Raw genomic sequence first — 22,544 nt, forward strand, 5'->3', positions numbered from 1 at the left:
CGTCACCAAACTCTGTGAATGAATATTTTGGCTTTCGCCATTTTGCTAGACGACGAAAATACGCGCCAATAAAATTTTAAACCAGCTTAAGTAGGCCAATTTTTGCAGTCTCCGTTTCTGATGCTTTTAATTTGAAAATTCAACTTTGTTAAATACCCGCAAGTGGAGGAGTTTATTTGTAGGCACAAGTTCTGCTTTCTCATTTCTCAAGATTTAATAAAAAGGTTATTTAAACCTTTTAATATTTGGTGTCATATTTCAGACGAAGCGATATTTCACTTGTTTGTCTAATAGGGTCTGAAAGTCTTTGAGTTAATATTATACAAATAAGACACTATATATTTACGCAATGGCTAACACCATCGTGTTTTAAGCAGATTATAACGAAATTTAAGAAAATTTCGTTAAATAAATTTAAATAATAATAATTATTAACTTAAGTAGTTTTTGACGTATAACGAATATTATAAAGGGCGAACGTAAAAGTATTATGTTTTATTTCAAATTTCGGAAAAAGCAGAAATTTTGTCAAAATGCTATACAGATGTTTGGCATGGAAAATGCTATACAGATGTCAATCATTACCGGTGCAGAGTAATTTTTTACGCATAATTTTGGTTATGCTTGTTAAGAAGAAATTGACATCAAACGAGTTCTGATTTTAGAGGTATATTTAATTATTATTATCCTGTTTTACGTAAAGACATTTTCCCTTATTTCCTTGGTTGGATACTCCATCAATTGTGTAAATTACAAATAAGAGAAAGCAAATGTATTATTGTAGTTTTAAAAGAAGAAGACATTCTGTTCACTAGTTCTGGATGTCCTCCTTTAAAACGAATAAAAATTATTACTTTTTTACCCTGCAGTGAATAAAAATTACTTTCTTATTTTTATGATTGAGTTGTTAATCTTGGCTTATTCCTGTTACTTATGTAAAGCGCATAAATTTATCAAAATTATTATTATAAATTTCAATGAGGTATTTATTATTTTCAGTAATTCATATATTTCAGTATTTTCATACAGGGTGATCAGCAAATAAGCCCTGATTTCAAAATTAAATATCTCTACAACAAAGATCGATAGAATTATGCGGTAAACTGTAAATTTATTAGCAAAACTGTAAAATTGGTGTACAAAAGTTTAGAAAATTTAGTTACGGAAATCGTTAACAAATGGCGCTTTAATCGCAATGACCTATCAATAGCCTTTAAAATGGGCTTCGAGGTCGAAAGTGATCAGTACGCCTGTTGGCTAGTGAAAAGAGGCTTGCGTAGAAAGTTTAATAATGTATTCCATTGAACAACGTGTTTTTTTTGGTTCTGGAATTTCACCGATTAGAACACAGTCCTACGGCAACATGTCGCAGTTTTCAAAACCAATCCAATGGTCCAGTTGGACCCGATACGAAAATCATTCGCATGCTCTTCAAAAAATTCGAATGGACTGGCAGCGTGGCTGATGGTCGAAAGGGACATGTTAAGCCTAGGCAAACTGTAGTCACTCCTGAAAATGCAGCCAAAATTTCTGGAATTGTTCAGCAAAATCCTAGGAAAAGCATCCGACAGATTGCATCAGAGACAGGTTTTAAGTACACGAGCACGCAAAAAATATTAAAAAATAGCCTATGGCTGTTTCCATACAAAATCCAAAGTCATCAGGCCATACCCATGAAAGCTGTGCAACAAAGGGTTGACTTTGCGAATCAGATTCTAACAACCATCGACAATGACAGGTTTGATGTGAGCTGCATCTGGTTCACAGATGAGGCACATTTTCATTTGAATGGAATCGTTAATAAACAAAACTGGAGATTTTGGGGTTCCGAAAATTCGCATTTGTGTGAAGAGAAAGCACTGCATTCGCCTAAAGTTACTGCATGGGCTGCGGTATGCGCCAGAGGTATTATCAGATTATCAGGCCCTTTTTCGTACGAGAAACGATAACAACTGAACGTTACGTTACAATTTTGGAACAATTTGTCAGCACTCAACTAGCGTTGGAGGATCGAACAGGTATTGACTGGTTCATGCAGGATGGGGCTTGACCACATCGAACAGATAAAGGTTTTCGCTTTCTTCATGAATACTACTTTGAGAATAGAGTATTAGATTATCCGCAATTTATTGACACAGAAATAGCTTGGCCTCCATATTCTCCCGATCTGAGTGCTTGTGACTTCTTTCTGTGGGGCGCATTGAAAGACACTGTCTATCGAAACAATCCCGCTACTCTAGATGAGCTTGAATTGTTATTGGCGTTGCATGCGATTCCATTTCCCTTGAGACACTGCAAGACGTGATGTCAAATTTCTTGTTCGTTTATGCCACCTCATTCTTTCGAATGGTGAACATTTTGAAAAAATTGTATTTTGATTGCAAAGACTGCTTCCCTTTATTTTATTTATTTATTTTTTAGACTCCTTTCAGCGAAAGAGTTTTCAGCGCAGAGAGCCATCTGTTAACGATTTTCATAACTAAATTTTCTAAACTTCTGTACACCATTTTTACAGTTTTGCTAATAAACGTACAGTTTACCGCATAATTATATCGATCTTTGTTGTAGAGATATTTAATTTTGAAATCAGGGCTTATTCGCTGATCACCCTGTATCTTATCAAAATAAAAACAGCCTGCACAGGAAGAAAGTGGAGAAAGTAATCTCCAGCAATATCAAAATTTGTAAAAGAAATGCTTTAATTGAAAGTAAGAGCGAAGAGTTTATCTGTCATACATTGCATTTTGTGAAAAGAAAATCAGGACAACTGATGTCCCTAAAACATTATTTAGGGACAGTGAATGCTTTCATCAAAAACTGAATTTGACCCAGAAAACCGAGACTTTGACAACTCTGTTCTAGGCTAATCTACGTATTACTGGCCATTGATTTTCAGTTTTGATTTTCATTGCATTATTAAGGCTAAAAGATATTTCTCCCGTCTTCTTAGCGTGCCTTCGTGGTGTAGTGGTCTGTATGCTGGGTGCGTATTACAGGGGTTCGTGGTTCGATATCTGGGGAAGAAGTTGCTCAATTTTCATCTTTCCTGCTTCCAAAATACCTAATGTTCCTACAAAGCAGTCTTTCATTAATTCAGGGTTTCTCAAAGCATTCTACATCTGAGTTCGCCTTACTTTTGTGCTGTTGGATTGGCTTAAAACAATTTATTAGTGTTTCAATTATCTTATATTACATGGCCGTCCCGTTCCATACAGGGTGTCCATAAACATTTATCCTGATTACAAAAACTCGACAATTCATGATAATGAAACATTCATTGAACCTCAAATGATAAACTATCAAAATGTATAGTAATATTGAAAACGTTTAATAACTTTTCCATATGCACACGTGGTTGCATGAAACTATCCAACCGGTACTCAGTTTCACGTCATATACTCTTCAGCATTTCTGGTGTGACTGTGTGAATGGCGTTTGTGATGCGTTGTCGCAAGGTCACGATAGCAAGAACTATTGCGTAGTACACAATATCTCTAACATCCCATCAAAGATTGAAATCTAAGTGGAACAGAACCCCATCTGCCTATCCACCGATTTCAAAAAGTTAAGACAATCACGAACGGGAATGGCTTAACGAGGGGAAGCGCCACCTTATTGAAATCTAATATTCGGTTGCATATCGTGTAGCCAGGGAATGACATAGGTAATCAGCATATTAATTACACATTTACTTAAGTGAAATTTTAAGAAGAACAACTGGTCATTCACGCGATCACTTATTACAGCACATGTGCAGCTTTCAAGAACACATGACTTTCATCAATCCGGTTCAACAAGAGGTTTTCAAAATTTCAGTTTCAACCTCGTTTGCACTTTATTTTATATAGTATATTCCGTGACAGTTAAAGTGGACACGAAGCCTGTCTAATTGATTTCTGTAACGATCTTGTGAATGAGGTTTGAGCCACTTGCATTGTCTCGTTAGAAACGAACGGTCTTCAACTGCTTGTTATTTTGTAAGGGATTCCATTGCTCACAAGTTGAACATCGTTGATTTAAATAGGTGGTAAATAAATTTCCCATTAGGTGGTGTCTTTCCGTACGGTGTTCGAGAAATTCGCTGCACGGTTATTGAAGATTTTATTTCTGCAAGCCATACAACACATTTATCAGGAAGCCATTTTCTCGCTGAACTCAAACAGCGATTCTAGCGGCAAACGTGGTGTACGTGACACTACCGCAAATTATTTCAAAGATTCCAAGGGCACCAGGTACGAAAAACAGGCAATTAGAACAATCAGTATGGGTGTTGCAAATCAGGGTAACCAGAGTAAACATTTATAGAAATTCTGTACATTTAATTTTGTGATCTCAACTACATCTGATTCATCACAGGCTTGATAAAGACTCTGAATTGAAGTCCCGTTTTCACAAATTCTTTATTTGTATACCACCGAAAATCTTTTACAGTACTTTTTTCTTTCAAAGATTCTTCATTTTTTTGAACTGTACATGTCTCAGACTAGTATACGAATTCAGAGCTGATTATAATTTTACTAACTTCTGTTTTAGTTTTCTTTTAAAATCAGTTTAATATTATTTCATGAAACATTTAAATGTGAGTTAGATGCCGCATTTCTTTTGTCTATTTATGGTGCAATAATATTAACAACATTGATGAGAGTTAAGACAGGAAAAACTATTAATTTTCTGAATTCCTAAGTATCTAAGACAGATATCAGAATTAAAGAAGCTTATTTTAGACATGTGAGTATTCTGATCATTATATGAATGCCATCTGCAGTTGCTCTTAGAATCATATCTTTTAATTACTTCTCAAAGATATAATGAGAGGAAAGAGTCTGTCTCTTTATAATAGTTTTGAATACCATTACTATTGAGTTCAAACATCATTCTTGATTTTTATCGAACTTGAAAGGCTATCTTCAGTTTGAATATTTAACTCTGTTTTTCCGTAGAAAAGTTATGTCTAACAAGTTTGTTTATTTTTAGTCCTTTTCATACGCGTCATAAGTAGTTTTGCCCTTATGTTGCTCTATACCTGTGAAGAAATTATTATTAATTAATATTGATTACTATCGAAATCCTCACTACTATAAGATTTGTCGTTGGTTAACTGTGAATCATTTATTTCTGTATCTGAATTGATTGCCTACTATTTCAGTTTAAACACAGGAGACAATTTGTTCAAAAAATATTCGACAATATATCTACAACATATTCGACAGTATATGCACAATACCATACCATGTAGGTTTATTTGTCTAAAGCTGAAACACAGAAGTGATCACATCTTCTGTGCGTTAAGAATTATGTTTCGTCATTTTTACACCTAGGTTTCTTGAATCGAAGAATTTTGCACCTATTTAATTGCGATGTGATTTAACTGAAGCAACTGCAGTATTAATAGGCATAAAAAAGAAAATGTGTTGACGAAAGATTTACTTAATAACGTTAAGGATTTGTTTCGAGAGAGGAGAGACTGGAGGAAGAAAGTCTTTAGCATCTAACATTTCTTCTTATACTAGCAAACTGGGCATTTATTTAGGGAGCAAACTCAAAGCTCATACATCCTGAAAAAGAAGAAATATTTTAATTTTAACTCAAATATTTAAAATAAAAATATTAATAATTAATTATTTTTAAAACTGAAGATTAAAAAATTCTTCAAATTAAAATTTTGAAATAATTATTCTCTCCATATATTGGAGTAAAAAGCATTTGTTTCTGTGAATATGCACCCTAAAATAATATAACGTACTATATTTAATAATTTTCCTCAGTAAAAGTATTATTTTCAAAATATTGCATGTACCTTCATTCTAAGCTATTTTTCTAATTGTAGAATCTTATTTATCGATTTTCAGTAGCTCTGCTACGTATCCTTGTATATGTTGTAAATAATATTATAATTTCTACTCTATAGATCCATCTTTCTTTTCTATGAACAATAATTTGTGTAAAGAAAGAAAATCAGGGGGAAAAATCTGAAACGTTTCAGATTTTAAATTACGTCCAAAGGGGCGTTTTTTTAACGTTTTGTGTGTCACCTTTATTTATTAAATATAGTGTTCTTTTCGCTTAAGCAATAAAATTCAGTTCAAAAGCAATGTCGCAAAATAGTTTTAAGATGAGCATATCTTGAGAATTTCCGATACAGAGACTAGCACATTAGAGATAAAAATATGTTTTCTGTATAACGTTTCCATTGCTCGCTTTGAAATCCTTGAATTTGTTAATCAAAGATTCATTAAAGTTTTACAAAATATGAAATCGATAATAAAACAAATTCCAAATTTGGTCTTCCACATGCCCATATTCACAGGAGGATTACGTCATTCAAAATTCGATGGCTCTATGTACCGTTGTTTTATCACAATGCGAGAAATATGCATCCATATTTCTCGCATTGTGATATAAAAAATGTGATATAAAAATATATATATCGCATGTGATATAAATAATATCACATGCGCATGTGATATAAAAAATACCAGGAAAAATTTAATTGGATCATATTTATTGGAGACACATCATATTAAATCTACTCAATATTTTTCACACATTACACATGTTCAATATAAAATCTTTTTGACACGTGACACATATCCAGTTCGAAGGAGCGAAGGTAAAATATTAAATTGTTTTTGACACTGATGAACGTAAAGTTTGCCTTTTCTGTGCCATAGCATCAAAATTCAAGCACGTGTGGATCTATGCCGCATGGTCATAAGTATCTTACACGCAGCATCTATAATGTGTGATCAGAAATTTGGCTAGTTCAGATTTAATTTTATGAATCACAGGAAAATATGCGTCAGTTAAACTTTTTATTATCATTTGTAACAGGGTTCTTTTCGAATTTAAGCAAAGATAATTTGAGATCTTAAAATTATTTCAAAGACTCTTTAGACAGAATGAATAAAAGAATGAGCATACAACGAAAATTCCTCTTAATTTCTTTCTTTACAAGAAATATAAGACATTTCTTGAAAATATTTTGAAATATAAGAAATATCTACATAATGTAGATAGAGGTACTTTGAAAAATAATGGGAAAAGTACTCAAGAATAAATGCAATTTGTATTTTAGTCACAAAATAGGTGATTAATGCTATATTTATTGTTTCTATAATTTATTATATGCAAACGATGTTAACTTAATTATTAGAACAAATGATTATCAATAAAAATTAAAATTCTATATTATTTATCTATAATTAACCACTTTTCTATAGACTGCCTCCGAAGTTTGGGAATAAATTTGATGTCAGATTAAAAATTATTAATGCTGTGGTTGCCGATATATTTAATTTTTTTAAAAACCAACATAGTATAAAGTGCTGCCACCTATCGGTATTTATTATTAATATTTTGACTGTTGACCATGTTGGGTTGATCAACATGATCAACTGGGGTTTTAACCTAAATATAGTGATTGCTCTTGGCCACTGGCGTTTAATTATGAAAAAAGCGCAGACTGCCGTCCATTAACGGCAAGAGAAGTATAGCTGGTAATGGAAACTGGCAAGCAGAAATGAATGCTAAACTGGACGTTGGTACAAAGTGGCAGTAACAGCAGGAAATGATGGACCATAGGGTTGTAGCACTGTTGCCCAAATAGTACTGGACGGCTAGGAAAACAAGTAGTAGATACCCAAACAGTATTGGGCAGTCACACTTATTCAAGTACTGGGCGGTTTAAAGTCAGATAAAGCGTCCCTTTGTTTTTAAGTGAAGCCGGACAGCATTGACATACTTCGAATGACTGTTCTCGTAGCTACCATTTGTATTGGCCACAGGCATTTAGCAGGTGAACGGAACTTGACAAGATGAAGAAAATCCAAACGGATCCTTCACAATTCAGAGAAACGACAAATGCAAAACATGGTTCAAAATGCTATACAACAACAACAAAAGTTCAATACTACTACAAAACTACACAAATTCAACCCATACAACAGAAAATCAATGTACGCAATATACAAGTCCGGTTAGTGGTGTACATTGCTAATCTCAAAACAAGCCCTAATTTCGTGAGAAATGTAAGAGCGTTCTGTGATTTGCTGTTCAATACAAAAACGTAAAGATTACGTGAATCATTTTGCTGAAAGCGTGAACGTGATGACCTGAAGTAAATTCATAAACTTTATGTGGAGATTCTTGCAGTTAAGATGAGACCTTCTGTCGAACTTTTACGTATTCCAAAATAGCAACGAATGTCAATAGCAGTTATCATTAAATTTTAGGAAGGCATCTAGTTATAGATTTAGATGTTTGAGAAGACATCTAGTTGTATATTTAGATAATGTAAAAGGTTGTTGAATACTGTTTTGACATGTTAAATATAACTATAAGGCCTTTTTTTAATTTTATGTTCTTATTTTGCAGTTTACAGGTGTGTTATTAAATTTACTAAAAATGCATTCCTTAAGCACTATGACGAAATCGAATAGTAATTCAAGCTGTCGCTTACGATTTATAGAAGGGAATAATACTTATCTATACTTAATTTATATATACACTGTAAAGACATTAGGCCATTTCGAAGCAGGAGAGATGAAAAATGAGGAATACTCTCGCCGGGACTCGAAACACGGACCTCTCGAATACGCGCCGACTGTAAAATTTTGCCCTAGTGAAATCAAAATGGATGTTGGCTTCACTGTAAAGCTTTAACGCATTCTAAGATATACACTGTTTAAAGATGCACTGTTACAGAGATTACTCCAATAAAATCTCACCATTTGACAATACAGATTCAAATTTCACTGATAATAATAATAAAAAATAGATTAAAAAATACAAATCACGCTTTATTATAGATTAATGTAAAAATTAAAGCGATTTTTTGAATTCAATACTACCATTCTAAAATGTCATGTAACCAATATTTTCATAAAAAAGCAAAGTAATATCGTTTACATATAACGAAAATTCCTTTAGGTGACCACTAGAGCTTAATTTCTAAAATTAGAAGTGCCGGAGCCCTATGAAAGACTGAGGAACGAAAGAAAAAATAAATAAATAAAATAGCTAAAGATTAAAATAATTAAATTTAAATTAAGAGAAATCTAATAAATGATTAAATTAATTTTAAATAGTTAAATAGAAAAAAAAATATCGGATCTTGTCTTATTTGGGGCACAAGCTGGAATTACAATTCCACTTCGTAGCTAAGAAGCAGCTCAGCCGATCTCCATCTGAGTTTAAGCGCTGATTATACGTATAATGTACTATTCCAAGGGATGACAGGCACCACTCTTTTTTTGCAGCACATCAAGGAAAAAAGATAAAACGATTCTTATTAAAATTCACCACATGACAGTGCCTTAAGAAATCTAAACTCATTTTAACACAAATACATTCAACTTCAATAGGAGTAATGCATTTAAAAAAAAAAAAAAAAATTGCACCTTCTATATTAAATTCACCACACTACAAAGCTATGAGAAATGTAATATCATAGTCACACAAATGCAATGCACTTCATAAACAATAATAGTCTTTTCGATACTCCTACTGTAAACAAAGGGTATAAAGGTGTACTCTCAAGCCCAGTGCGTGGGGCGTGGTACATAATGCTTATATTCAGTCGGTTCTAACTGTTGCGACCGCACAAAGTGGCTCGGCTTAGGAGACTAGTGAGAATTCTAGAAACAGTATGAGGACATGGAAGGAAATTTAAACGGAAAAGTGTATCTTTGAAAATAAAGAGGGAAGAGTTCAAGGTTTTCTAATCGATATGTCCTGTCGATATAATTCTAGCCGTCAAGCAGAACTTTTCCCAGAATACGATTCGGTAACAAGGTGAGAATAAACGTAAGACTTCTCTGTTCAAGTGACAGGCAGTGCTCTCCTTGTTTGGTTACATCATTCAGAATGTCGACAGGAGCTGTGCAATAGGAAGTCACTAGCGTGGAACTTGCACGAACAGGGTACCACTTTTAGTATTTTGAGAAACACAAAATTTGCCCGCTCTCATAAATTCATTGCAGATACTGGAGAATAAGCTTTTGACATATGATTGGCAGGATTTTCTTTCCTCTCAAACTCTGTAGAAGGTTTGAGTTCGAGGGAAAGACACGCCTGCATTCAGAGGTTAGAGTTAGCTTTTAAAGCATATTTACTTTAAAAACACAATTTATCTGCTAAAATAGTGGTTCACTTACATAAAAGAAGTGCCAGAACCCTTTTATTTAGGACTGCTTGTGCGCTCCGGCTGAAATTATAATTTATCGCGAAAACTTAGAAGTACCGGAGCAGGGCTCCGGTGGGCTCTGGCGAACAATTTAAGCTCTGATGACTATTTTGATACTTTGATACATGGATACGGGTCAAAGTCAGCACGAACTTTATTGCTCTATTTCCTACACCTCAGATAATGCCCGGTTGGAGTAACCGTACATACAACTACCTGAGTTGAATTTAAAATTGTACCTTGACGATTTTGGGTTTCACTTTTCATCCATTCACACCTTTTCTTTAAACATTTTGGTCGTTTCCAAGAATTTGACTATCGGTGATGTTCGATACTTGTGCCCATTTGTGTTCATTGAATGGCCAAGAAAGGGTTCACTATATTACAGCATAAGAATTTGTTAACAGAAATCATAACTGAAGAATAAAAAAATAAAATTATATCTTTTCCAAATATTAAGGCTAAGAATGCTATTAATCTTTGTTTAGCTTAGACAATTTACAATAGATGGCAGCACTAAAACTATTTGTACCAACCTTAATTTAATACAGTTTTTGGTAGTCACTAAACATATTTTGTGTTAAAATTAGTTGTTATTAGAATTTAAAAAGCGGAAGGGGAAACTCCAAGCAGAAGAACAAAAAACATAAAACAGATTTAATATAATAATGATTTCTTTGCAGAACTTCGATAAGCACGTTTTCATCATAATATCACGCCTATTTTTATAAATATATTTTCTTATGATTATACCTTATACCAATAGATGGCAGCATTAGACATATATTTTAATGGTTTCTGATGGATAGCCAATGTTTCATGAGCTACTAACATTGAGAAGAAGCGCATTTTACAATAGTATACTTCCTTCAGAAAATTTTCCATATTTAGGATTACTGTGAACATAAATGTCATCTGCGAAATAAATTAAAATAGTAAACTGTGTTTCCTGTAAATATTTTTAAGTGCGAGTTTTTAAAATATGCATTAGTAAAAGCTACTAAATAGCGTAAAAAATGAATAAATATTATTACCCATATTGATAAAACTGCCTTAATTTTCAGGTACGGTCTGATCTTTATCCAGCTCATACTTCATAGAAACCTTTAAGAAACAAATAAATATAATTTAGACCTTGGATTTTTTTTCTCTCTTCTTTTTATACTGCATATAAAAAATTTGTATTCAAACGCTCAGTTACTTAATGTTAAGCTTAGCATAAACGCTTAGTTACTTAATCTTAAGCTGAACATATAGGAATGTTCAGCTTGACCAGGAAAAATATGTTAAAGCCTGAAACGTGAACAACTGACTTTTTATGCTAAACACAAACTTATCGCACACCTTAATATATCTATTAAGAATTAAAGTATAGATAGATGATGCTAATTTTTGTATAAAAAAAAGAAGAGTAAAGTGTAGATATTAAAGCACTTACGTATTCGTAAGAGACACGGTATTTTATGGGCCCTAAGTAATCAGCACAGTTGGTACCCCCAAATTAAGCATATGAATAATTCAAACGAAGTACACCTTTATTTAGCTATCCCTGTGAGAAATTCTTAGTCGGAGATCTCTAAAACTCAGCACCTTAGATGGCTTCTAATGTGACTAATGTTTGTAGGCGGTGCTTATGCGTATATCATGTGAGATAATTACCTCTGTAGAGAAAAGGACCCAGCTAGCGAAGTATAGTGTGCAGATGAAAGACATACAGCTATACTAGCTTTGGAAAGAGAAGGGTGAAAACGATGGAAAGCATTCGACGGGTACTTTTTCAGATCGTGACGGCCTAAAGCTAAAAGAATTTAGCCACACGAAATAAGAAATCGAACAACTTATTAAACATCAATTCACTGAATTAAAAAATGCAAATGGTAAAATGTAGAAAAGGAAAACTGAAATGAACTTGCTAAAAATTTTGAAATGCATGGTATTAATATTATATCAGGATATCAGGAAAAAGTGATGATTACGTATAGCAAAAAACATTAAAGTCGTTTGCAAATAAGTATATATACAAAACATACACACATACACACGTAATGCAAATACGAAATTTAATAATTTATTGTCCCCATATTGATGTGTGAATCAGATACCGCATCTAAAGAAATTATAAAATTGGAAATTAAATCTCAGTGTACTCTTCCTCCTTTTGCCTTGGTGTACAAACTAAAAAGTGACGTACAAAACAGAAATAGACGAAAACAGAAGAAAAAAAACTTGCAGATCGTGTTTATAGCTTGGTACCGACCATACCTAAGCAATTCTTCCTCCTGGTACTGACAGTCAGTTTCCAAATGAGAATGGGATCTTTTTCGTGTAGTTATTTAGCTAAAACAGAAGATCCGTAAGCAATTTATTCTTGTTGCTCCTCTTGATGAAGTGAACTGACTAGTGGTAATTTGAGATGTTTTCCCATGTACCGTAATTATGAAACAGTTTATTTTGCAAAGTCCGTCACAAAAGCAATTTGGCCAAGCAGAGCCCTTGCGTGAATATTCTAATCATACAAATACATCTACTTCGGAATGGCTGGAAACCCAAACGAGGAAGTATTTAATGTATATTCTTTGTTCGCATGTTGAATTAGCAAAAAAAAAAAAAAAAAAAAAAAAAAAAAAATAAATAAAATTTTTGAAAATAAAGCTACCAGCTGAATATAGTCTGCGAGAAAGTGTTTCGACTTCCTGTTATGTTCGAACTCAATACGTTAAGCCAGCAGCAATGTGATAAAATAGCAGAATAATATTAAGAAAATATCGTTGATTGAATTTCCACATCGAATTCTTTTCCAATATCCATAAAAAAGAGAATTACTCAAAGAACTCAGGCAACACTCACGGTAAAACAGAAAGGTTTGCCATGTTTATTTATTAAATTTTTGTATTAGAACTTTGCAATATTGAAAAATATAAAAGGAATAAGCTTTGCGTTCATTACGTTGAATTGAAATTTTTATCAAAAGTCATGCGCTGAAATGTAACACTTGATGTTAAAAAGGAAGCGCTTGTGAAAGCTTTTGAAATCTGTCCATCCGGTTTAAAAAATAACTCACAAAATGGCCTGCGATGCTATATATAAAATTAAAGACATGTGATAATCACACATTGGAAGATTTAAACAGACGATTAATGTAAGTCCAATATAAAGAAATCAGGTACAAATAGTTTTTGTTTTATCTTAAAACATTCTATTCAAAAGTGTAATTCTAAATTACTAGAAATGCAGTTGCAATAGACAGAAATCAAACATGAATGCCAAAATAATGTGGTGAAAAATAAGATTGCTTATGTCAGTAAAATTATGTTTATTTAAACAATAAAATTAATTAAAAAAGTTATTTAATAGCAAGAATTAATTCTGCAATTTCGTATTTAATAATCAATTATTATCGTACTCAGTGGGGAGACACGAAAATTTTAACAAAAGGTTAACACTTAGAAAAAATGTCAAATTCTAATGAAATTCTTTACTTTATAAAAAAAGAAAATATAAAAATTTATGCATAGCTAAAAAAAATACGAAATTGAAATAAATTCCTAACTATCAGGTATTATAATTCCTGTAGGAAATTATTCATCAAGGCCAGGTATTTTAAAAATTCCATATTTAGTAGTCGGTTTTAAAAACCTTTATATTCATCACTCCATTCAATAAATAGCATAAAGCTGGACAATTCCTTCACATGGCGAAAGCCTTTCGTTAACGACATGATACAGAAACCCGACTACAATATTTTTGCACCCCTCATAATTTAACCACCTTAATAATTCAGGTAAAATTATGTTTTAATTAATTGTTGCTTTTGAGAGCAATTAAGCTGGTACGCTCAGAATATTTCGTGCCCAAGGTAGCTGATTATATCTCATATGCTTGGAGCCAACCCTGATGCTCCCTATCAGGCTTATAATGCACGTCTGATTTTAAAAATTTTGACACCTAGATCTTTATCAGTTTTATTTAATCCCCTATGTTTTTTTTTTTTTTTTTTTTTTTTTTTTTTTTTTTTTTTGTAGGAAGAAGAAGGGTTACTAATAAAAAGGTAAAGCACCTAATTTATCAAGAAATGTTTTGAAATGACTCATTTCATCAATGTCCCAAGTAGCACGCCAATGTCGTAAAGATGTTGCTTACTGGTCGGGAGTCGTGTTGCAAAAACGTTGTTATATGTCGTCTTTAAGACGCCCAGATGTCCGCGAAACTTCCCTGTTTTGCAACCGTTGCAAAGACGTCTTTATAACGTCTTTGCAGATGAGGGTTTTGTGGCATAGACGTCGTTATTGCATCTTTCGCAGGTTATATTTTGGTTGTAAAAGCATCGTATCATGACGTCTTAACGACGCCTAAATGTTCACAAAAATCCACCTTTTTACATCAGTTGTGAAAATGTTGTTATTATGTCCTTGTGTTACATATTGATTTATGCAGAAAAATAAGCATAATAATTAATATATTTTCTTCTGTTTTAAAATTTTGTGTTCCTTGTATTTTTCTAAAGTTTAAATATTTTATCATTTCCTGAAAACCAGAAGATAATACAATTTTTTTCTCTTTAGACTAAATATACATAATTAGCAATAGTTTTAATTATCTTCAATACTTTATAGTTTTAAAATTTCTCTTTAGACTGAATATGCATAATTAATAATAGCCTTAATTATCTTCAGTACTTTAAACTATATTTTTTAAATAACTTAAATTCTAAGTTACGATTATTTAAGATTTCATCATTTTTTTTTCTCAAGTGAGAGTAAGTATGAAAGTAGTTATTATAAATATATAAAAATAATAGTAGGTTTTAAGTAAATAAAACTCAATTAGATATAAATAAAAGTAAAGATATATATGTGGGTAAAAGAAGAGCGTTTCTGATAACAGCATTATCACATTCATTTCTGTTAAACCTCACAGACATTGAAAATTGCCCCTGTCATGATAAATTAGGAAGAGGTTCTTAAGGTAACATAATCAGTATTTTACCTGAACTCAAATATAAATTTATTCGATTTCACAGTAAAAAATATAGCCATTAACTTCTATATCTCTAAGATATGCAATTGAAAGACTGTAAAGTAGTTAATAAATGGGATCAAAAATATTTCATACAAAAATGTACCTAAATCTAATAACTTCCCATATTCATATCTAAAATGAAAAAATAACCTAACAAACAGCATACAACATGAACTAGTAGTGTTTGAAAGTATAAATAGTAGAAGGAAGGTAACAGAACTAAAATTTCCAATTAATAAAAAAATATTTGTGTTTTTTAAATAGTAAGCAATTATTATGAGTGCAATAATTATGAATTGCAGTATTTACTAGTAATGCTGATGTTTCTTAACACAATGTATTTCGATCATATGGTAATTTATTTACTTATTTTTAGTTTCTACATTTTAGAAGAGTAGTATATTACAATGATTATTTCATGCACTTTTTATAATCAATAACTTTCCTTTTGTTACTGTACAGAAATAATTTAAATAACATAGTATACGATAGTAAGATAAGTACGTTAAAGTAAGCTCTTCGTTAAATAGCACACGATGAAACATTTTGTTTCTATTTATTATGAATTTCTTTGTTATCACAAGCACATAAAAAGTAAGCGAAGAGAATAGAATATACTTAAATTTAATAAAAAATAAAACCTAATTTCCAACATTCATTTATTGAGATAATCTAATAAACATACATAATGGCAATATTTAAAAAAAAAAAAAAAAAAAAAAACACGAATTACATAGTATTTGGAAGAATAGATACCAAACGAAAAGTAATAAAACTGCAATTTGCAATCAAATAAAAAATATTTAGTCTTTTTTAATATTACACAATTAAATATCACATAATTATCGATTACAATATTTTATAGAAATGCTAATGTTTCCTTAACACTAGTTTTTCGATCATAGCTTTCATATACTGTTTAAAATCATTAATTTTTTCTGCATACTGTACAAAAGACAATATACTATAGAATGGCATTATTATTAATTTTAATAATTAATTAATTGCTTATATTATAAATATATCTAATTCATCTTAATACATACATATCATATTACCAGTCATATTAAGTACTGGTACCAGTCCAATAATTACCTTGTATTTTGAAAATAATGAACATACCATAACAGCTTGAATTGTGGTTGCTTCTGTATTGATTGCATTTTCAGCAAAACCAGAAAGTGGCTTACCGTTGTATGTTATTTTTGGTTTTATATGAATTAATTCTGAAATCCAACTTTTCAATATGAAGATAATAATCGATAAAATGAATGATATGCGATATAGCACTTAGGGCGTTATAACCGAAGCACAAAGCTAATCCAAATATTGCACCGCTGGAACCACAGCGATTGGAGACAGACACTATTTCCACAAAGACACTATTTCACGAACCACAAAAACACTATTTCACGAATACTATATTCCACAGACCACTATAGACCACAGAAACACTATTTCACGAACATTAGATTCACAATTAGCATTGTAGCATTTCTTGTAGAGCAGATAAACAAACACAAATAAGCACAAATTCAGCATTCTCACGATAATTTTGCTCGCTTAAGGCAGTTGAAGTACAGAACAGAATAAAGAACAATGAAAAGATTCACAATGCGTTCTTTGATTGACAGTGCATTACATTTACTTTTAATATAAGCAATATTATTTATATCAGTCATTCCTTGAGTCAATTTCAAACATAAAGTAAGTCTTTTCAAACGCCTTACAGATGACATCTTTACCGAATTACTTAAAAGAACTGCTAGGATCTGAATTAATTGCGCAGTTGTTCGAATTTGGCAGCTAGCCAAAGCGCGCAAATTTCGAGATGTTCGTTTATAGAAGCATCCAGTAAATAATGTACAGGTCTGCTTCTCCTGACTGTGAAGGAGTTTTCTGTCATATATATTGGATAGCAGTTAAATATGCATCGTCTTTTATTGGACGTTTCCTCGGAATTCTTAAAATCGCCCCATTCTTATCCGTGAATACATCTTCACGCACATTCATATCTTCGCGAAAATTGTACTTTTTGCACTGTATTCGGTAAGATGTTTCATATAATGTCACCATATTAATTCAAATAAATTCGTCCTTACTTCAAAAATAATAATTTAAGTCATATTTCAGTAGTGAAATAATTGCTAACACGTGATTTGCATTGATTTCGGAAATATGATTTTTTAAAATATATAAAATGCATAACTTAATAACTTACTTTATAGATTAGTTTCATTTTTAAATATTTTGCTATAATATTTATAAAAATATTTTAAGTATTAATTATTTTAACAAAATTTTAAACAATTATTTAGCACGTATTTTTAGTGCTAATTAAATTTAATAAATTAAAAGTATTTTTATTAAATTTATATTTCATTAGATGAATCTACCTTACATTAATATATTTAGATGAAATAAATTAATGAAACATTGCAAAGTAAATCTTATGCGGACTTCAGATTCTTGAAAGGGCAGATTTAGTCTCTTTTCATTCTAAAAGTAACGCTGATGATATTATGAAAAAAATGCTAAAACGACCATGTCTAAAAGCGGACATATCATGACGTTTCAGAGACGTCGACAAGCTGCCAAGATGCTACGGCAAATATTTTGTGTCTTCGCAACGTTGTAAAGACGCCGTAAAAGTTCCCACGACCATTTTGCAACCTCTGGGATCAGTTTGCAATGGCGTGTGCTACTTGGGATTTCTTATCGAATCTTCTAATGCTAATGTTTGCAAACGAATTTGGCAAATTACAATGTTAGGACATCTGCACGGAATTTCGATTGCAACAGCAAATTTTCTTCCTAACATTATGTTAGCTCTATCGGAACATAGTTAAATGATTTATTAAGCAACTTTCAGAAAGAACCATATGAATTAAAACCATTAATTATACAGATATATATACATTCAGCAATATTGCTTTCAACTTTTAACAATTGGTTTGTTTAACAAATTATTTTAATTTGCATCTTTACTGTCCTTTCTTACTTCAATGACGCAACTCGTTCTTTCCAGAAATTTATATAAATTTTAAGTGGCAAGTGTAGGTGCTTCAGTGTAGACTTTCTGGCAACTGTAAGAAAGAGCAACACCGCAACCGTACTCGGAGTATTGAATCAGACTTTGGTGAATGTCTTGTGGAAAAGCTGGTCTGTTTGAATAGCTGTCCAGATGGTAAACTGCAGATGAAAGACTGAACTCCTTATTATCCGCTAGTAAAATTGGGTTTCCTATTAGATTAAAATGAATTGTGAATTCATTTAAGCCTTAATTTTATTCTACATTCAACGACCAGTTAAGTGTACTGTTATCTTTTAATTTTTTAAGATAAGATCTCAAGTAGAGACCTATTAAAGCTAATTTGATTTTCTTCAGTGTTTCTATTTGAATGAATTTCGCACTTCAATCCTTTCACAAAAATTCGGGATACGCATAACTCAAGCATAACTGTAAGGTGATTTTTTACGCACGAGTACTTCAAGTTTAATACAAGTGTCATTAAACTCCAAAGAAAAAGAAAAAATGTGATGTGTACACCCCATGACTTCCTTCTTCGAAATATTAAGTTATACGCAATTTTCCTGCATTTCATTTAAACATATTGAAATAACAGCTAAAGAATTTTGAATTAAGTCTATTTCGTCGATAGCGCATAAACCACAATAGAATAAATGCACTCTTTAAAATTCACTATATTTATTTACTATAGCGATACTTTGGCGCTAGTTTCACTTAACAGCGTTATATCTCATTCATTTTATAACTCAGAGTGCACAAAAATTATACCATCTGAAGAATTACCACATGTTCTATTCAAATAATAAATCTAAAACGAAGTATAAAAGAAATTATACAAATAAAAAAGAAACCGATTTTCACACACGATTCAGCGCCGCTTGCCTAATGCGCACGCGCTACTAATTAATTCAGTTCTCACATCGCGGCAAGGCAAAAATACACAAAATTCAAAATATTTCCATTAAAATTGAAAAATATCGAAAAACATATGCTGATGTGCATAGCTGTTAGAGAACGAAATTGTTCCTGTTCTGTATGCATATCAGTATGCCTTGCACGCGTGATCTTTATGAAGAAGGAGCTGCTCCACAGATTGCACGGAGTGTTACGAATGTTCTTAAACATGGTTTAACCGAAAAACATATCATCAGTCGACACTTTCGTAAAGTATGACCTCCTCGATCTCCAAACTTCAATCCGGGCGATTTTTAGATTTCGGGACATTTGAAACATTTGGTAAGTCGTGACAATTCAAAAAGTTTGCTTGATCTTAAAGCCAGGATTTCAAGCTCAACATTTCCTATCATACACTTCGGTCAACTGTGGAACATGCCATCTTATGATTTCAAATGGTAGGTGAAAATGATAGCCATCATGCGGAACATGTTTTGTTAAAATAAAATTTGTAAAATTTTAAAACTAATGTGAAGGAGGGGCTAAATGTGTAATTTATTAATACAATAATCACTGAGGCGTTATCTGTAAGTAATTTCGTTTTTACTAACAGATATTTCCATCACTTAATTAAGTTCGCCAGAAAATTTAACAATTTTTTGATGATTAGCTTCGTCTGTAGGTAGCTTTGAAAAGGTTTTTTTTTTTTTTTTTTTTTTTTTTTTTTGTTTCCTTTTTTTTTAAATTCTGGATACCCTGTATTTTACAGCATTGCCACTTAACAGTACTTCAGAGACTAACTATGAGATAATGCTTTCCTAAATTTTGATTTAATAATGATCTCTACATAAATCTGCATATATTACATTTCTGCGTCAGTATTTTTTCTCTTATTGATGAAGTCGTAAGTAGAATAAAACTAAGTAAAAAATATCTGTCATGGATTTAATGATGAATATAACAGATCATTGATGATCCTGTCTAAGACAAACATTCCCAAAAAAGTGTGTGTGTGTGTGATTATGGCAAAGCCTCGAGGGCTATCTGCCTAAGAGGAGGGATGCCTTCGTGGAGGACTTTCTAAGGGAAACTGGCTCGTATACACGTTACACATGAGGAAAACCACATTCCCAAAAAAGACCAAAATTATCTGGAACCGCGAAGAATCTTTGTAGGTTTACTGTACCGTCTAATTATAGGAACCATTTTTACGTTACGTATCTATGAGTATTGATTTATGACTTTTGTACAATTTGAAGATAATGAATCAAGCAATGATGTTTGTACTATCAATGAGAAATAAATGTAACGAAAGTCTTTCTAGCTTAGAAATCGGGGGGTGGAGAAGAATTATACGAAAACAGGTGATGAAAAAAAGATTTTAATGTTTCCTAATATATTAATAAGAAATATGGCGAGTGAAATACGGCAAGTTGAGGAAAACACCGACTTCAGTATCAAATTATTTTTATCGAAACAATAATTTATTGACTGATGTAACTTCTTAAATATTTCTTTCTTGTAGTTGATATATATGAAATAGATTTTACCGACACACGTTTTTTGGCATCTTCATTTTGATGCCAGTATATGGTTTGTATATTAGCTTTTGCAATTCATTGCGTTTTTGTCGGTCTACTTAGTATCTTCTCTTCTCGCAAATGATCTCAAACTAAGAGAACGTTGTCATCGGCTTTCCGGGCAGTTCGTTAAATCCAGATCAGAATGTCCAAATTTTCAGCTATCTGTAGAATGTTTATTGTGTAATAAAAAGAGATTTATTTGATATGATATTATTCATCATATTAACAGTTGTCAAGACTTCTGTCAGCGCAAAAGTTCTAAACATGGCAACAGGTTCCCCGTTTATCAGTAAATCAGAACTTTTCTTTTCTTCGATCAGAACTTTCTTTTTCTTTGATGGTTGCTTTGCGAATACCCAGAACTTGATCATTCATTTTTATAGCTTTTGAAGAAGCGTTGTGTTTATATTATTTTGATGAGATAAATTTCCAAGAACTGTGGCGATGTGAAAGTCTGATTTTGTTTTGCATTGACAGAACGATAACCTCAATGGAGACATCCGTAGTCCAAGTGATTTTTTGAGCTTTGAACTGATGATCTTATAAGTTGGAATATTGAATTTTGGGTTTATCAGAGATTAAGGTCCTGAAAAACTGGTAAGCTCTGGAAAGTCAAATTTTGAAGTAACAATAAATCCATGTTTCTTAAATAATTTAGAAATAATTACTATCCTATTATTGGAAAGCCATTTTAATTTGTTACTCTTTTCTTTTAGCGACCGTTAAAAGTCTTTAGATTATATCAATACAAGAGTATGAAAATTTGACAAATTTTAAGCTCATATTTCAGCTTATAAACTTACATAACTTACTAAATTTCAGACTTATTTTATAACTCAAAATGGGACATTCGAACCTTCGCATGCAACAAACCTCGTCAAAGATTCGAGACTCAAAAACTCGAATAATCGTGCACGAATATTCGAATAATCGTTTTCAAGCACTCTTCGAAATCTATCTTAAAAAAATATATAAAAAAATTTAATTTATATCATAATTATAAAAACTCTAATGTGGACACCACATGACATGCTTGTACGACCTATTAAATTATATACATTTATTTATTATATACATTAAATTATATACAATTATTCTAATTGCATGCAGATTATCTAAAAGCATAAAAAGCTTAGCAAGAACATAAGTAAAACATAACTGATTTACATTTAAAGCAAAAAATGCACAATTTAGCAAACGTACAAGAATAAAAGAATTTAGCTCACTGGAGCCGAGTGTTAGAGTGGGTATATATATATATATATATATACTTTATGTCTTTAATTATATATATATATATATATATATATAATTAACGATATAAAGTAAGAAATTTAGAACTAAGAGAATTCAATTGATTTCAATGTTCCTCCCTCCCCCTGAGGAAGTTGATTGAATTCCTCTTCTGTTTTTGTTCATTTTTCTTTAAATTTCATTTATTTTTTAAAATGGGGTTTTGCTTGTTTAAAGTGTTTTGATTTTAACATTTTTAAATTCTATGTTGCATTTTTTTGAAATTTATTAATTATAAATGGTTAATTATTATGGTCTTTGTGAAATACTAGTTCTAAATTTCTTACTTTATGTCTTTAATGATATTAGCCGAACTCCACTTCGAAACTGGCTTTTCAAGGGAAATTTCAGGTTTGAACGTCGAATCAAGCTAACCCCATTACGCGTTTCGCCGAAACAGACAATTGAAACTTTTACGCTACAAAATTTTTTAATTGAGACAAAGTGTCTTGGAAAATTTATTAGTCTCAATTCTCTGTTCCAATTTCCCGACGCGTCCGCACAAAATGACACATTAAGGTGTTAAAATATGTAAAAACAA

General features: G+C 31.7%; 1 long non-coding RNA gene across 1 annotated transcript in view; it reads right to left on the reverse strand.

Annotated features, from left to right (window-relative positions):
* Nucleotides 1-3,755: 3,755 nt before the first annotated feature.
* LOC118199933 (uncharacterized) overlaps nt 3,756-22,544 on the reverse strand; it is a 92,715-nt gene continuing 73,926 nt past the window's right edge. Inside the window, exons 4-5 of the long non-coding RNA XR_004760009.2 lie at nt 11,218-11,287; nt 3,756-5,555 (exon numbers count right to left, since the gene is read on the reverse strand). This is a non-coding gene — a long non-coding RNA (uncharacterized LOC118199933). The remainder of the gene's footprint in view (nt 5,556-11,217; nt 11,288-22,544) is intronic.

This window comes from Stegodyphus dumicola, chromosome 8 (assembly GCF_044657685.1).
Source record: "Stegodyphus dumicola isolate Sdum_Otavi_A_Nest chromosome 8, ASM4465768v1".
Taxonomy (NCBI): domain Eukaryota; kingdom Metazoa; phylum Arthropoda; class Arachnida; order Araneae; family Eresidae; genus Stegodyphus; species Stegodyphus dumicola.